The sequence below is a fragment of the Anopheles coluzzii genome, chromosome 3 (genome assembly GCF_943734685.1).
Source record: "Anopheles coluzzii chromosome 3, AcolN3, whole genome shotgun sequence".
In the NCBI taxonomy this organism is placed as follows: Eukaryota; Metazoa; Arthropoda; class Insecta; order Diptera; family Culicidae; genus Anopheles; species Anopheles coluzzii.
This window is the reverse complement of record NC_064671.1, coordinates 23,343,900-23,361,055: the sequence shown is the minus strand read 5'-3', so window position 1 is coordinate 23,361,055 and position 17,156 is coordinate 23,343,900. Positions and strand designations below refer to the sequence as shown.

Sequence of the window (17,156 nt, the reverse complement as noted above, 5' to 3'; positions counted from 1 at the left end):
CTCCAAACAGGATAAAAAGGATTTGATCCGACTTGTATCGGGGCACCCCATGCTCTGGCAGACCAATGACCCATTCTATAATAATAGAAGAAAGACTGCCGGAGCATGGGGGGAAATAGCCAGGCATCTGGCAACCACCGTGGCCAGATGCCAGAAAGTTTGGCACCAGCTCCGGTACAAGTACCGAGCGATCAGGGTACGTGAGCTGGAAGCGGTCAATAAGACAGGATGTAAGTAAGAGTTTTCTAGACGCGCTGCAAATGTATGTAATAAAACACATTAAATCTTGCTTATATTTATTGATTATAATTTCAGATCCCCCTTCGCCTCCTAAGTGGCATTGCTATAGGCCAATGAGCTTTCTGCGGGAAATAGTTGATGAGTCGATGAGAGCGAATGGTGTGGTATGTAGATAAAACAGTTTAATTTCTGTAAAAACGCAAATAACTCATTATTTCCTTTTTACTTTATTTGTAGATAGAACGCTCAGAAGAAAATGTGATGGGGCCTCCAATTGCCTCTTCTACGCGGTGGCCCGCAGCAGAGGGAAGGGAATTCGCAAAAACAAGACGGTCTATACACAAAACAAATAAATGATTTTCCTTTTTTGCAAGCTTTCCTCCAAACAGGATAAAAAGGATTTGATCCGACTTGTATCGGAGCACCCCATGCTCTGGCGGACCAATGGCCCATTCTATAATAATAGAAGAAAGATTGCCGGAGCATGGGGGGAAATAGCCAGGCATCTGGCAACCACCGTGGCCAGATGCCAGAAAGTTTGGCACCAGCTCCGGTACAAGTACCGAGCGATCAGGGTACGTGAGCTGGAAGCGGTCAATAAGACAGGATGTAAGTAAGAGTTTTCTAGACGCGCTGCAAATGTATGTAATAAAACACATTAAATCTTGCTTATATTTATTGATTATAATTTCAGATCCCCCTTCGCCTCCTAAGTGGCATTGCTATAGGCCAATGAGCTTTCTGCGGGAAATAGTTGATGAGTCGATGAGAGCGAATGGTGTGGTATGTAGATAAAACAGTTTAATTTCTGTAAAAACGCAAATAACTCATTATTTCCTTTTTACTTTATTTGTAGATAGAACGCTCAGAAGAAAATGTGATGGGGCCTCCAATTGCCTCTTCTACGCGGTGGCCCGCAGCAGAGGGAAGGGAATTCGCAAAAACAAGACGGTCTATACACAAAACAAATTAATGATTTTCCTTTTTTGCAAGCTTTCCTCCAAACAGGAGAAAAAGGATTTGATCCGACTTGTATCGGAGCACCCCATGCTCTGGCGGACCAATGGCCCATTCTATAATAATAGAAGAAAGATTGCCGAAGCATGGAGGGAAATAGCCAGGCATCTGGCGATCACCGTGATCAGATGCCAGAAAGATTGGCACCAGCTCCGGTACAAGTACCGAGCGATCAGGGTACGTGAGCTGGCAGCGATAAAAGAAACTGGATGTAAGTAAGAGTTTTCTAGGCGCGCTGTAAATTTATCTAATAAAACACATTAAATCTTGCTTATATTTATTGATTATAATTTCAGATCCCAATCCCCTACGTGGCACTGCTATAGGCCTCTGAATTTTCTGAGGGAAATAGTTGATCAGTCGCTGGGAGAAACTGGTGTGGTATGTAGATAAAACAGTTTAATTTCTGTAAAAACGCAAATAACTCATTATTTCCTTTTTACTTTATTTGCAGATAGAACGCTCAGAAGAAAATGTGATGGGGACTCCAATTGCCTCTTCTACGCTGCGACCCGCTGCGGAATAGGAGAGCGTCGCATCAGAGGAAAGGGAAGAGAGTGCAGTTGGAGGCGCCTATTACGAACGACGGGTCTACTGAGTGAGGCTATGGAATGCACAAATCTCTATTATAAAACTCTAGTAAAGGCTGATCAGCGTAACTTTACAGCGGATGCTTGGATGATTTTTATTTAGTTTATTTGAGTTAGTTAGTTAGTTAGTAGTTTATGTTTTTAGATACATTTTATGGATTTTTATCAATTCGCAAAAACAGGACTGATCCAATCGGTCCCTTGATTGGAGTTGCAGAACCATCAAACTTAGATATGCCTGAAGGTCGCTTGAATAAATGGCAGCGAATCCAACAACTGCGGCAGCAATTCTGGAATAGATGGCAAAGGGAGTATTTGTGCGAACTGCAAACCAGATACAAGTGGACCAAAATAAAGGACAACGTAAAGGAGGGAGCATTGGTTCTAATGAAGGAGGATAACACGCCCCCGCATTTGTGGAAGCTGGGACGCATTACAAGGGTGTTCCCGGGCGAGGACAGATTGATCTGGGTAGCGGATGTGAAGACAAAGAGTGGTGAGTTTAAACGTCCTGTTCATAAATTAGCTCTTCTTCCAGTTATAGATCCGTAGCATCAACCAGGCCGGGAGGATGTTCCATTTCGATGGAACGAGGAAGATATGCGGTCTGAGGAACGAGCGAGAAGGACGGGCTGAGGAAGGAGCGAGAGGTGCAGGGTGAGGAGCGAACGGAAGGCTGTCCGAGTGGTATCTGTTTTGGCGACAATTGTCTGGAACGGCGGCACCCACAATTGTTGTTCAATCACATCGACACCGGCCAGAATTCCGCGAAACCCACCGTAGAATGCAAGCGGGCGGCTTGTGTGGTCGGACGGGCCTGAGAGGCAAGCGAGTTGCTGCTGTTCGCTGGACCAGGTTAAGGGGGAAAAGAGAGGGAATGAAGAGAAGGAGAGAGTGAGAGAGGGAATTATGAAATTTATTTTGTGACCGAGTGGAGTTGGTCAGTCTGATGAAAAACGCGAAGCAGTTAAGTCGTAATTAATAAATATTGTGCATTCAGTTGAAACCGTGTCCACTGAGTTGAAATATCCGCTGAGATATCACAGGGGTGTATCTCGAGGACCGTCAGTACAGATGAATCGGTATTTCTGGTCACTCTGCCCGGTAAAGTCGGTAATAATTCACCTCCTAAATACATACATCTTGAGACTAGACTTCGTTATCGGTCCATTTTGTGTTTTGTGTCGTCCTGTGTCGTTCGTCAAAAATTTTCTGTGTTCTTAACAAAAAAAAAGGTAGGCTGATAAACTGCCTTATTAATTATCACTAAATTAATTATTTTTTTTTTTATTTTATTTCAACTATGAAGACTCGAGGCCAACTACGTGCGGAAGCTGCATCAAAAGCCGAATCCCGCCAACAGGCAGCGATGGTTGGAGGTGGTGGTGTAACCCAACCGGCAGCGATTGCAGGAAGTGGTGGTGTTACAACCCGGCAGGCAGCGCGGGCTGCAGCTGCTCGTGTTGGAACAGCAGAAGCAGCAGAAGCATCTGTTGGAACAGCAGAAGCTGTAGACGCAGCAGAAACAGCATGTTGTGGGCAGCCGTGCCGACCTCTGGACTTGCCGTGGTAGTTGTGCTCCCACTGATCAATGTCCAGGGGACGACAGTGTGTCACGCACACTGTCGTACACAACCTACGCGCGGGCCGCTTAGTGTGTGTCGTGTGCGCTCGAACAAGAGAGGTGTTGCGAGCAGCCGGTCGTGCAGGGCTCCCGCCAGGACACGGTACGGCTGGCGCGGCCGGGTATTTTTAATGTGTAATTGTGCTTGTTAATATTTATTATTGTGTACTATATTAGTGGTAAATAAAAGTACCTCAGCGAGAAGCCAAACACACAACACTGCAGAAGCAGCAGAAGCATCTATGCATTCGTTCATATGCCCTCGTTGCCAGGCGCCAGCTGTGATGCCTAAACGCAGGCTTTTTGATGTACAGCGGTACAACGAGATGAGAGACAACATGGCCCAAGCTCAGCCAGCGATGGTTGCCCGCAGCATAGCAACAGCCCAAGCAGTACCACTAGGAGGTAGAGCTATGAACGTTCGCCAACCAAATCCGCCAGCTCACGTATCCACCAAAATTGAGTTTCGTTTCAAAAAAAGGATGTACTAGACGCGCTGCAAATGAATGTAATAAAATACATTAGATCGTGCTTATATTTATTATTGTTAATTTCAGATCCCGAGATGCCGCCTAAATGGCACTGCTACAGGCTGGTGCATTTTCTGCAACCGTAGATGCCTCGCTGGCTGACAATGACTTCGTATGTAGCTAAAGCAGTTGATTCTAAGTAAAAACGCAAATAACTCATTATTTCCTTTTTTTTGTAGATAGAACGCTCAGAAGAAAATGTGATGGGGCCTCTAATTGCCTCTTCTACGCGGTGGCCCGCAGCAGAGGGAAGGGAATTCGCAAAAACAAGACGGTCTATACACAAAACAAATTAATGATTTTCCTTTTTTGCAAGCTTTCCTCCAAACAGGATAAAAAGGATTTGATCCGACTTGTATCGGGGCACCCCATGCTCTGGCAGACCAATGACCCATTCTATAATAATAGAAGAAAGACTGCCGGAGCATGGGGGGAAATAGCCAGGCATCTGGCGACCACCGTGGCCAGATGCCAGAAAGTTTGGCACCAGCTCCGGTACAAGTACCGAGCGATCAGGGTACGTGAGCTGGAAGCGGTCAATAAGACAGGATGTAAGTAAGAGTTTTCTAGACGCGCTGCAAATGTACGTAATAAAACACATTAAATCTTGCTTATATTTATTGATTATAATTTCAGATCCCCCTTCGCCTCCTAAGTGGCATTGCTATAGGTCAATGGGCTTTCTGCGGGAAACAGTTGATGAGTCGTTGAGAGCGAATGGTGTGGTATGTAGATAAAACAGTTTAATTTCTGTAAAAACGCAAATAACTCATTATTTCCTTTTTACTTTATTTGTAGATTAATATCTTTTGTAATAAGTAAGCGTAATGGGGACTCCAATTGCCTCTTCTACGCTGCGACCCGCTGCGGAATAGGAGAGCGTCGCATCGGAGGAAAGGGAAGAGAGTGCAGTTGGAGGCGCCTATTACGAACGACGGGTCTACTGAGTGAGGCTATGGAATGCACAAATCTCTATTATAAAACTCTAGTAAAGGCTGATCAGCGTAACTTTACAGCGGATGCTTGGATGATTTTTATTTAGTTTATTTGAGTTAGTTAGTTAGTTAGTAGTTTATGTTTTTAGATACATTTTATGGATTTTTATCAATTCGCAAAAACAGGACTGATCCAATCGGTCCCTTGATTGGAGTTGCAGAACCATCAAACTTAGATATGCCTGAAGGTCGCTTGAATAAATGGCAGCGAATCCAACAACTGCGGCAGCAATTCTGGAATAGATGGCAAAGGGAGTATTTGTGCGAACTGCAAACCAGATACAAGTGGACCAAAATAAAGGACAACGTAAAGGAGGGAGCATTGGTTCTAATGAAGGAGGATAACACGCCCCCGCATTTGTGGAAGCTGGGACGCATTACAAGGGTGTTCCCGGGCGAGGACAGATTGATCTGGGTAGCGGATGTGAAGACAAAGAGTGGTGAGTTTAAACGTCCTGTTCATAAATTAGCTCTTCTTCCAGTTATAGATCCGTAGCATCAACCAGGCCGGGAGGATGTTCCATTTCGATGGAACGAGGAAGATATGCGGTCTGAGGAACGAGCGAGAAGGACGGGCTGAGGAAGGAGCGAGAGGTGCAGGGTGAGGAGCGAACGGAAGGCTGTCCGAGTGGTATCTGTTTTGGCGACAATTGTCTGGAACGGCGGCACCCACAATTGTTGTTCAATCACATCGACACCGGCCAGAATTCCGCGAAACCCACCGTAGAATGCAAGCGGGCGGCTTGTGTGGTCGGACGGGCCTGAGAGGCAAGCGAGTTGCTGCTGTTCGCTGGACCAGGTTAAGGGGGAAAAGAGAGGGAATGAAGAGAAGGAGAGAGTGAGAGAGGGAATTATGAAATTTATTTTGTGACCGAGTGGAGTTGGTCAGTCTGATGAAAAACGCGAAGCAGTTAAGTCGTAATTAATAAATATTGTGCATTCAGTTGAAACCGTGTCCACTGAGTTGAAATATCCGCTGAGATATCACAGGGGTGTATCTCGAGGACCGTCAGTACAGATGAATCGGTATTTCTGGTCACTCTGCCCGGTAAAGTCGGTAATAATTCACCTCCTAAATACATACATCTTGAGACTAGACTTCGTTATCGGTCCATTTTGTGTTTTGTGTCGTCCTGTGTCGTTCGTCAAAAATTTTCTGTGTTCTTAACAAAAAAAAAAGGTAGGCTGATAAACTGCCTTATTAATTATCACTAAATTAATTATTTTTTTTTTTTATTTTATTTCAACTATGAAGACTCGAGGCCAACTACGTGCGGAAGCTGCATCAAAAGCCGAATCCCGCCAACAGGCAGCGATGGTTGGAGGTGGTGGTGTAACCCAACCGGCAGCGATTGCAGGAAGTGGTGGTGTTACAACCCGGCAGGCAGCGCGGGCTGCAGCTGCTCGTGTTGGAACAGCAGAAGCAGCAGAAGCATCTGTTGGAACAGCAGAAGCTGTAGACGCAGCAGAAACAGCATGTTGTGGGCAGCCGTGCCGACCTCTGGACTTGCCGTGGTAGTTGTGCTCCCACTGATCAATGTCCAGGGGACGACAGTGTGTCACGCACACTGTCGTACACAACCTACGCGCGGGCCGCTTAGTGTGTGTCGTGTGCGCTCGAACAAGAGAGGTGTTGCGAGCAGCCGGTCGTGCAGGGCTCCCGCCAGGACACGGTACGGCTGGCGCGGCCGGGTATTTTTAATGTGTAATTGTGCTTGTTAATATTTATTATTGTGTACTATATTAGTGGTAAATAAAAGTACCTCAGCGAGAAGCCAAACACACAACACTGCAGAAGCAGCAGAAGCATCTATGCATTCGTTCATATGCCCTCGTTGCCAGGCGCCAGCTGTGATGCCTAAACGCAGGCTTTTTGATGTACAGCGGTACAACGAGATGAGAGACAACATGGCCCAAGCTCAGCCAGCGATGGTTGCCCGCAGCATAGCAACAGCCCAAGCAGTACCACTAGGAGGTAGAGCTATGAACGTTCGCCAACCAAATCCGCCAGCTCACGTATCCACCAAAATTGAGTTTCGTTTCAAAAAAAGGATGTACTAGACGCGCTGCAAATGAATGTAATAAAATACATTAGATCGTGCTTATATTTATTATTGTTAATTTCAGATCCCGAGATGCCGCCTAAATGGCACTGCTACAGGCTGGTGCATTTTCTGCAACCGTAGATGCCTCGCTGGCTGACAATGACTTCGTATGTAGCTAAAGCAGTTGATAGCCTAGACGTATTTAGCAATTGGTGCTCTGCGAACTCGCTATCCTTGTGTGTCAATAAGTGTTGCGTGATTAGTTTTACTCGTAAAAAAGACCCTATCAAGCGAGACTATAATCTTGACTCGTGTATAATCCCACGTAACATAGAAACTAAGGACCTCGGCACTATTCTTGACTCAGCACTCTCCTTCCGTCAACAATATTCGTACGTCATCGACAAAGCATATCGGCAGCTTGGTTTTATTCATCGTCTGACATCTGATTTTAATGACCCTTTCTGTTTAAAACAACTGTTTGTCGCGTTAGTCCGGTCCGTACTTGAATTTAATGTTGTAACATGGTCTCCGCACACTAACAACTGGTCCACACGAATTGAGCGAATTCAGAAAAAATTCACAAAAATAGCTATAAGAACCTTACGGTGGAACATGGACCAGCCTCTAACCTATCAAGCTAGACGGCTTCTTCTAGGATTGCAGTCCTTAGAGAGACGTAGGGAGGTAGCACAAGCAGTTTTTGTAGCAAAATTAATAAAAGGCGAAATTGATGCTCCCGAGCTTCTTCTTAAAATAAATTTGTACGCCCCTGACCACGCGCTACGTCCTCGAAATTTTCTGATCAAAATAGACCGGGCCCGTACTTCCAGAGGAGCTCATGATCCAATTATTTCAATGTGTAAAGCTTTCAATAAGTTCTACTGCTTTTTTGACTTCAACATTACAGTTGCCACGTTTAAATGTTCATGTCTGTTTTCAAGTATATAGCAAGTAGGGTTATTTTAAGTATTACTTTATTTTAATATTGCAAAGGCCCCTGCGCGCGCCACGCAATTATCTTCAATAAATAAATAAAGCAGTTGATTCTAAGTAAAAACGCAAATAACTCATTATTTCCTTTTTTTTGTAGATAGAACGCTCAGAAGAAAATGTGATGGGGCCTCTAATTGCCTCTTCTACGCGGTGGCCCGCAGCAGAGGGAAGGGAATTCGCAAAAACAAGACGGTCTATACACAAAACAAATAAATGATTTTCCTTTTTTGCAAGCTTTCCTCTAAAAATGAAAAACGGAAACTTATTCAACTTGTATCGGGGCACCTCATGCTCTGGTAGACCAATCACAACTTCTATAATAATAGAAAACAGACTGCCGGAGCATGGGGGGAAATAGCCAGGCATCTGGCGACCACCGTGGCCAGATGCCAGAAAGTTTGGCACCAGCTCCGGTACAAGTACCGAGCAATAAGGATACGTGAGCTGGCAGCGATTAAAGAAACAGGATGTAAGTAAGAGTTTTCTAGACGCGCTGTAAATTTATCTAATAAAAAACATTAAATCTTGCTTATATTTATTGATTATAATTTCAGATCCCCCCAAAATGTGATGGGGCCTCCAATTGCCTCTTCCACGCTGCGACCCGCTGCGGAATAGGAGAGCGTTGCATCGGAGGGAAGGGAAAAGAGTGCAGTTGGAGGCGCCCATTACGAACGACGGGTCTACTGAGTGAGGCTATGGAATGCACAAATCTCTATTATAAAACTCTAGTAAAGGCTGATCAGTGTTTCTTTACAGCAGATTCTTGGATGATTTTATTTAGTTTATTTGTGTTAGTTAGTTAGTTAGTAGTTAATGTTTTTAGATACATATTATGGATTTTTATTAACTCGCAAAAACAAGACGGTCTATACACAAAACAAATTAATGATTTTCCCATTTTGCAAGCATTCGTCTAAAAACGAAAAACAGAAATTGATCCGGCTTGTATCGGAGCACCCTATGCTCTGGCAGAGCGATCATATCTTCTATAACAAGAGTGTAAAATGGGGGTACCAGGATAGTAATACACAACGCTTTAGTTATCGTAGTTCGAGAAAAAAGAAGGGCCTTTATTATCTAAGCAATTGGCTTATTTGCAATTGGCAATTGGCCACTCACGGTAACTCATGTCTTACTCGGAAATGATCGTATCCGATTTATTGTGGTCCAACCTGACTACGCAGTTCTGTCCACCGGGACGCGCCACTCACCGGCAGCAGTCGACGGCTGTCGTATAATGTGTGCGTGAAAGGATGTGCGTGAGTTCCCGGGTCGCTGACCAGAGGAGCAGAAGGGAGAATAAGGGAGCGAAGAGAGAGAGGGAGTATACACATTCGTTCGGTAGGGCTAGATTAGGGAAAACGGGCCCGTTTTAGTATTAGGAATAGGGAATAAAGATTTTATAGTAATTTGTGTGTCGATCCATATAAGTCTTGGTTGTTGTTTTAATTGTTTTAATCCCCGTGCATCCGACACAAAACGAATCCTAACGAATAGTTGACTCGGAAATGATCGTATCCGAATCCTAACGAATAGTGTGTTGCACACTATCACAATAGAAGACAGACTGTCGGGGTATGGGGGGAATAGCCTATCGACTGTCGTGGTCAGTGGCTGTGGCTAGTGGCAGTGGCTAGTTGCCAGAAGGTATGGCACCAGCTTCGGTACAAGTACCCGCTAAGTTAGACAGAGATCCGATAAGTTTGAAACTGACTTGGAAACTGAGTTGGTGAAATAATTCGGCACCCGAAGTAATCCGAAGCCGAAGCGAATCCGAGCGAAGGTCTTCACGAACCTTCGCTTTGTCTCTGCGTAGACCTTCATCAGCAGCAATAACCTGGGATATTGCTTCTGCGGTGAAGACTGAGGTATGGTCTTGTAGCCGGATGGCGCTATAGTCGATGCTGGAGCACATTCCACAACCAGTAGAACCGCTAAACCCTCAGGTATTTCTGAAGGTGGAATGTTTGATTTGTGGTTGTTACCGGATAAAATTGCTACCTTCTGGAATATTACTTTGATGGTTGTCTTAGGGTTAATTTTAAAAACAAATTTGCTCCAAGATTGATTTTTCGTAAATGTAACGACTTCTCTTGATTCCCGACTGGCTTCTCGGCATTGATCGGCCAAGAACGGAGAACAAATATTGTCTGTTTTTCTTGAACGTTGAAGACTCTCTAGTGCTTTACGTCGAGTCTTAATGGCAAGGGCCACTTTTTTATTCCACAAAGGCACGGACCTTCTTCCAACTGTACCCTGTTTAAGAGGGATACTAGTTAAGGCTGCATTTGTTATTATCCCTGTAAAATGAGTAAGGGAGAGAGGATCATTTAAGGATAATGAGTATGTCATTTCCATTTTGTATTTTTCCCAGTCAGCCGTCTCATATTTCCACCTGGGACGTTTTTGAGGGCTGTGGGTTAGTTGATGGCTTTGGACAAAAAGTGGGTAGTGATCACTGTCATGGGTATAGTTAGACCGACCCGCTAGAAACCAGACTGCAAGCTAGCATTCCACACCGGCTACGAGCAGACGAAGATGTAACGCTACACCGGCCACGAGCGGACAACGGCGACATGCGCAAGTAATGCGACACGCAGACCGATCGTGAGAACGGACCAATGCAGCCAGAAACCAGCGGCCTAGTTAGAAGATTAGCTCGTTAGGTTTAGTCAGTCGAAGTCGAAGTCTAGAATCAGCCAGATATAGTAAATAGTTTAGCTTTAGTCAGGAGTAATCCTGTTTGTGTAAAATAAAAATCTTGTTTTATGGCCAACCGGTCTAGATAAAGATTAACTGTATTGTTATGGATGTAAACAGAAAAAACTAGAAGCTGTAGAAAAGAAAATAGCACAAAAATCGAAAATAGTACAGTGTCGGACAGAAAGATAGGACCCTTTTTTTTCAACGCACCGTGCACTTGTTTTGCCGTTACTTGTGTTTTTTTCGTTACTTGTGTTTGTATGTGTGTATGTGTGTGTGTATGTGTGTGTGTGTGTGTGTGTGTGTGTGTGTGTGTGTGTGTGTGTGTGTGTGTGTGTGTGTGTGTGTGTGTGTGTGTGTGTGTGTGTGTGTGTGTGTGTGTGTGTGTGTGTGAGTGTGTGTTTATGTGTGTGTGTGTGTGTGTTTTTTTTTTTTTTTTTTTTTTTATATCACGGACAGGTTTTATTGTTCATATTGATTTACACATTATATCCCCTGTCCTCGCCCACTCCCTTCCCTCTTGCCCCGCGAGGGGTCTATGAGGGAGGGCTTTTACTGCTCCTCGGAGCCTCTCTTTCCCGTGCGCCAGGCACCTAACACATGTTTATTTCCCCCCTTCTTTCCCTTTCATATTCGTTTTGTCCTCCCTGCCGCTCAGGATGCGGAGATCGCCCTTTTGACCATACTTTGGTCCTCCCAAGATCCTCCACAGATCACCAACATCATCTAGCGTGATGCCACGTCTGCCTCAGTCGCTGCAGTCTCTTCTGCACCGTTCATGCCTTGTCGAGACGCCTCGACCGATGTTCCATCCTCCTGCGAGATAACTCCACCGACACTGTGGCCGGATATTCGCCGACGCTCTTCAACTACCAGTAGCTGCCTGCGATAGCGCTCCCCAAGAGATCGGACTTCTGCCCGCCTCCCTACCGCTCTGGGTGGAGGTGATGGTGTTGGGTGGCGTCTATCCCGTTGCTCTTCGCTGGTGTTCCTCGCACTGTACAACGAGGTGCGGACATTCTCTTGATTATGTTGATTCCCCCATACCCCGTGTGTGTGTGTGTGTGTGTGTGTGCATGTGTGTGTGTGTAGTAGAAAGAGAGTGTGCTTTTTAATGTGTATGTTCGAGTGCGCGGGTTTGTGTCTGAAGAAACGTAGGTGACATGGTGTCATATTGTGTTGAAAGTATTCTGATAATGTGTGTTATCATGTGAAACAGCGTGCGATCACACTTGGATAAAAGCTAAAGTTTACATCGACAGCACCGCTTGTTCCTCGGACGAGAACGCAGGTGTGCTGTTTCATGAATGTGAATGCGACACCGGTGCGAAATGGAAACGCGCACAATACCAATGAACTCGACATTCCCTCACAGGTGTTTCGCCAGTGCACGCCATTGAAAGGCCTGCGTGCATCTCTGCGTTGAACGTTGTGTGCGCATGGGAAACTTTGTGTGTGCATTGAGCAAGCGCGCAGGTGTTCTTTTCAATGGGTGTTTTGTTTCATGAGCGCGGCAGTAACCTGTTCTGGTTTTGAATGGGTAGATGCTCGCTCGCTTACTCATTGATTGTTTTTATCCATACGCTTTTTTTGCTGCTCGACAACGATGTGATTCATCGCGTATAAAAGCAGAATGCAGGCAGAGCACGGCATCAGTCGTGTCCAAGTTTTTAACCAGTGTGTTCTTGACGGTCTTAGCAAGCAATTTTTATTACAATGGGTCGAGGTAAACATTGTACCGATTATCAGCGCCATATCATTAAGCGAATGGCGGCTGCTGGCATTAAGCGCAGAACGATCGAGTTCGTGTTGGAACGATCGCGCACGTTTGTGGCAAACGCGCTTCGGACAACCGAAACGCGCAAGTCACCCGGACGTCCTCGGAAGACCACGGCGGAGGAAGACCGTAAGATCGTAAACATATCGAAGAAACATCCGTTTAGCTCGGCACCAGAGATCCGAGGCAGACTGAAATTGGCGGTGACGCCGAGAACAGTTCAGCGAAGATTGGTCAGTGCCGGGCTACTCGCGCGAGTGCCACGCAAAGTGCCCAATTTAACACCTGCGCATAAAAACGCACGGGTGTTATTTGCAATTGAGCACATGTTCTTCGATGTTCGATTGGCGCAGGGTTTTGTGGTCAGACGAGTCGAAATTCAATCGACAGGGGTCGGACGGACGCAGGTTGGTTCGGCGCCCTGTTAATTGTGCTCTTGATCCGAAGTACTGCTTCAAAACTTTCAAGCATGGCGGTGGTAGTCTCATGGTGTGGGGATGCTTCTCCTACTATGGGATGGGTCCGGTGGTTCGAATCCACGGTAATTTAAATCGTTTTGGGTATCGAGACATTCTTGATACTCATTTGCTATCACATGCTAGGAAAAACCTTCCTCGGTCTTGGATGTTTATGCAAGACAACGATTCTAAGCATACTTCCGGGACTGTCCAAACTTGGCTTGCTGACGATCCAGAAACTGGTGATGTCGATGCCTCAACGCATGATTAATGTCATTGTTGGCGACGGCAATAAGATCAAGAACTGAGCTTATTGCATTTTTGAATAGGGATCACTGCTCGCAAGGGCGGTGGTCCTGCTAATTACAACAAAAAACAAACCCAAAACACAAACAAACCACTAACAAATCTATCCGAAACGACATACTTGTGAAACAAACACACACACCAATACACATGCAAACACACACACACACACACACACACACACACACACACACACACACACACACACACACACACACACACACACACACACACACACACACACACACACACACACACACACACACACACACACACACACACACACACACACACACACACACACACACACACACACACACACACACACACACACACACACACACAAACACATACAAATCACACATAAACCTGGCCCAACGGGTGCATGGTGCGTTGAAAACACCAGGGTTCTATCTTTCTGTCCGATACTGTACCATGCCCACTAATAGGACAGGTATTTGTGGCTGTGTTTAAAAATTTAACATGTCGCCCTCTGTCAGCAATTACACTTTTTATACGAATCGGTCGTTAATAATTATTAACACATCCCATTAATCAAAACAGATCATCAATAAAACTTTGAAATCTATACGACTACTAGCTGGCCCGACAAACTTAGTTATTAAAAAAAAAAATAAAATAAAAAATATTCCATTATTGATTTGTTACTTGGGATAGTTGTATCGTGCACGTATCCCCTCAGGATCCGATCATCGAGTGTAAACCGCCAGACACATCACACCAAGTGTCAAAGTGTCGTATACAACACAACAATCCTGCTCTTTGTATGGGAGTTAGAAAATCATTATTAAATTAAGTTTAGTGTAACATCTGAACGATGTTTAAGTCTTAAAACCTTTTCTCATACCACCATAAGGTGTGTGCAAAGTTTCGTTGAAAATAATCCAGCCGTTTCGGAGCTTGCTCGCAACAAACACCGTGACACGAGATTTTTATAGATATAGATAGATTAGAACCGAGGAGAAATGCTTTTCAGTCGTGAAAGATCAAACTTTCATACAAAATGGATGACCTGCCCATGAATGAAACATTTGCTCAAACATTATTAATCATTTCGTTCTATTACAGGTGAGAACAGAATTAGACGCAGCACAAATATCAAAAGCTGCAGATGCAGCAGAAGCTGCTGAAGCTGCAGAAGCGGCAAACGCATTAGCAGCAGCAAAAGCAGCAGCAGCAGAAAAAGCAGCAGATGCTATAGCAGCAGCAGCAGCAGCAGCAGTAGCAAAAGCAGCAGAAGCTATAGCAGCAGCAGCAGCAGCAGCAGTAGCAAAAGCAGCAGAAGCAGCAGCAAAAGCATCAGCAGTGTTGTGGGCAGCCGTGCCGACCCCTGGACTTGCCGTGGCAGTTGCGCTGCCACCGGTCAACGTCCAGGAGGACGACAGTGTGTCACACACACTGTCGCACACACTAAGCAGCGCAAGGCTTAGTGTGTGCCGAGCGCACAGTTAGAGTGTGTTTGCGAGCCGATCGAGCAGGAGCTCTCGGCAGGGGCGCTCGGTGCGGCTGGTGTGCGGCCACCGTACTATTATATTTTAGAGTGTATTGTTTGTTTTCGTTTATGTTTTATTTATTATGTACTTTGTATAAAGTGTCTAAATAAATACAAAAGAGCAGTTCATAACAGTGGCGACGAGGATGGGATCCTCCTGCGTAAGGGGGATCCAACAAGAACCCGCGGACGCCATCGCGATCGGGCCCATCTCGTTTTTGCTGCATCATCGCAGCGGCCATCGCGTTGGCACCGGTCCCCGTGCTTGCGGGACACCGCGAACGGTTTGGGTCGCCACCGCCGCCAACACCGAGACCCCCGGCTGCCGTCCCATCATTGGCGACCACATGGGCAGCCGAGCACACACTCTCGGCGACAAGGAAGGTCGTCGGGCTGCAGCCCCAGCAACGCCAGCAGCACCAGAGGTGAGGCACCTTTCCGCCTTGCTGCTGGAACATCGGATGGGCGTCACATCCGCCCATGCTGCAGCCCCAGCTTCATCGGGCGAGGACGCATTCCGCCCAGCTGCAGCAGCAGCAGTGCAAGCATCCTTCGGCGACGAGCAATACCGCCCCGGCTCGAGCTCAGCACATCATCGGCGAGGCAGCAATTCCGCCGCGGCTCGAGCCCTGCCTCTCACCACGGCGACGTACCATTCCGCCTCGGCAGCACAACAGGATCGGCAACGCACAAGTTGCATCGGCTGCAACACAGCAGCACACATCGGCGCGAACGCTTTCGCCCTGGCTGTAGTTGAACAGGCGTCGCCAATTGCGCCTCGGCTACAGCCACAGTGTCCAGAGGGGACGAGGTAGCATATAAGAACTGTCAAATTAAGAAAATCTAAAGAAAATTAAATTAAGATAAGCTAAAAAGCGCGATTGCAAGGACTCGTGCGAGCTCGCAAACTGCTCGAAGTTGCTTGCGGGGTTTTAACACCAGTGTAAGCTGCACTTAACACCGAGTGTCAAAGCGCTGTATACAACGACAACAATACTGCTCTTGGCATGGGATTAGGAAATTGGTTATAAAATAAGTTTAGTGCAACTTCTGAAAATGATGTGAGTCTTAAAACCTATTCTCATATCACCATAAGGTGTGTGCAAAGTTTCGTTGAAAATAATCCAGCCGTTTCGGAGCTTGCTCGCAACAAACACCGTGACACGAGATTTTTATAGATATAGATAGATTAGAACCGAGGAGAAATGCTTTTCAGTCGTGAAAGATCAAACTTTCATACAAAATGGATGACCTGCCCATGAATGAAACATTTGCTCAAACATTATTAATCATTTCGTTCTATTACAGGTGAGAACAGAATTAGACGCAGCACAAATATCAAAAGCTGCAGATGCAGCAGAAGCTGCTGAAGCTGCAGAAGCGGCAAACGCATTAGCAGCAGCAAAAGCAGCAGCAGCAGAAAAAGCAGCAGAAGCTATAGCAGCAGCAGCAGCAGCAGCAGTAGCAAAAGCAGCAGAAGCTATAGCAGCAGCAGCAGCAGCAGCAGCAGTAGCAAAAGCAGCAGAAGCAGCAGCAAAAGCATCAGCAGTGTTGTGGGCAGCCGTGCCGACCCCTGGACTTGCCGTGGCAGTTGCGCTGCCACCGGTCAACGTCCAGGAGGACGACAGTGTGTCACACACACTGTCGCACACACTAAGCAGCGCAAGGCTTAGTGTGTGCCGAGCGCACAGTTAGAGTGTGTTTGCGAGCCGATCGAGCAGGAGCTCTCGGCAGGGGCGCTCGGTGCGGCTGGTGTGCGGCCACCGTACTATTATATTTTAGAGTGTATTGTTTGTTTTCGTTTATGTTTTATTTATTATGTACTTTGTATAAAGTGTCTAAATAAATACAAAAGAGCAGTTCATAACAGTGGCGACGAGGATGGGATCCTCCTGCGTAAGGGGGATCCAACAAGAACCCGCGGACGCCATCGCGGTCGGGCCCATCTCGTTTTTGCTGCATCATCGCAGCGGCCATCGCGTTGGCACCGGTCCCCGTGCTTGCGGGACACCGCGAACGGTTTGGGTCGCCACCGCCGCCAACACCGAGACCCCCGGCTGCCGTCCCATCATTGGCGACCACATGGGCAGCCGAGCACACACTCTCGGCGACAAGGAAGGTCGTCGGGCTGCAGCCCCAGCAACGCCAGCAGCACCAGAGGTGAGGCACCTTTCCGCCTTGCTGCTGGAACATCGGATGGGCGTCACATCCGCCCATGCTGCAGCCCCAGCTTCATCGGGCGAGGACGCATTCCGCCCAGCTGCAGCAGCAGCAGTGCAAGCATCCTTCGGCGACGAGCAATACCGCCCCGGCTCGAGCTCAGCACATCATCGGCGAGGCAGCAATTCCGCCGCGGCTC

The 17,156-nt window shown here is 46.5% G+C and overlaps 2 long non-coding RNA genes across 3 annotated transcripts in view; both read left to right on the top strand.

Moving 5' to 3' along the window:
• Positions 1 to 17,156, top strand: part of LOC125907509 (uncharacterized) — a 90,726-nt gene that overhangs the window by 27,221 nt on the left and 46,349 nt on the right. The window lies entirely within an intron of this gene.
• On the top strand, positions 1,818 to 8,584 carry LOC125907508 (uncharacterized). 2 transcript variants are annotated; one of them, XR_007452731.1, is made up of 3 exons: positions 1,818 to 3,082; positions 3,157 to 4,113; positions 8,135 to 8,584. It is a non-coding gene; the product is annotated as an uncharacterized LOC125907508 (long non-coding RNA). The 2 variants fall into 2 exon arrangements; XR_007452730.1 differs by lacking the exon at positions 8,135 to 8,584 and adding an exon at positions 4,181 to 4,653.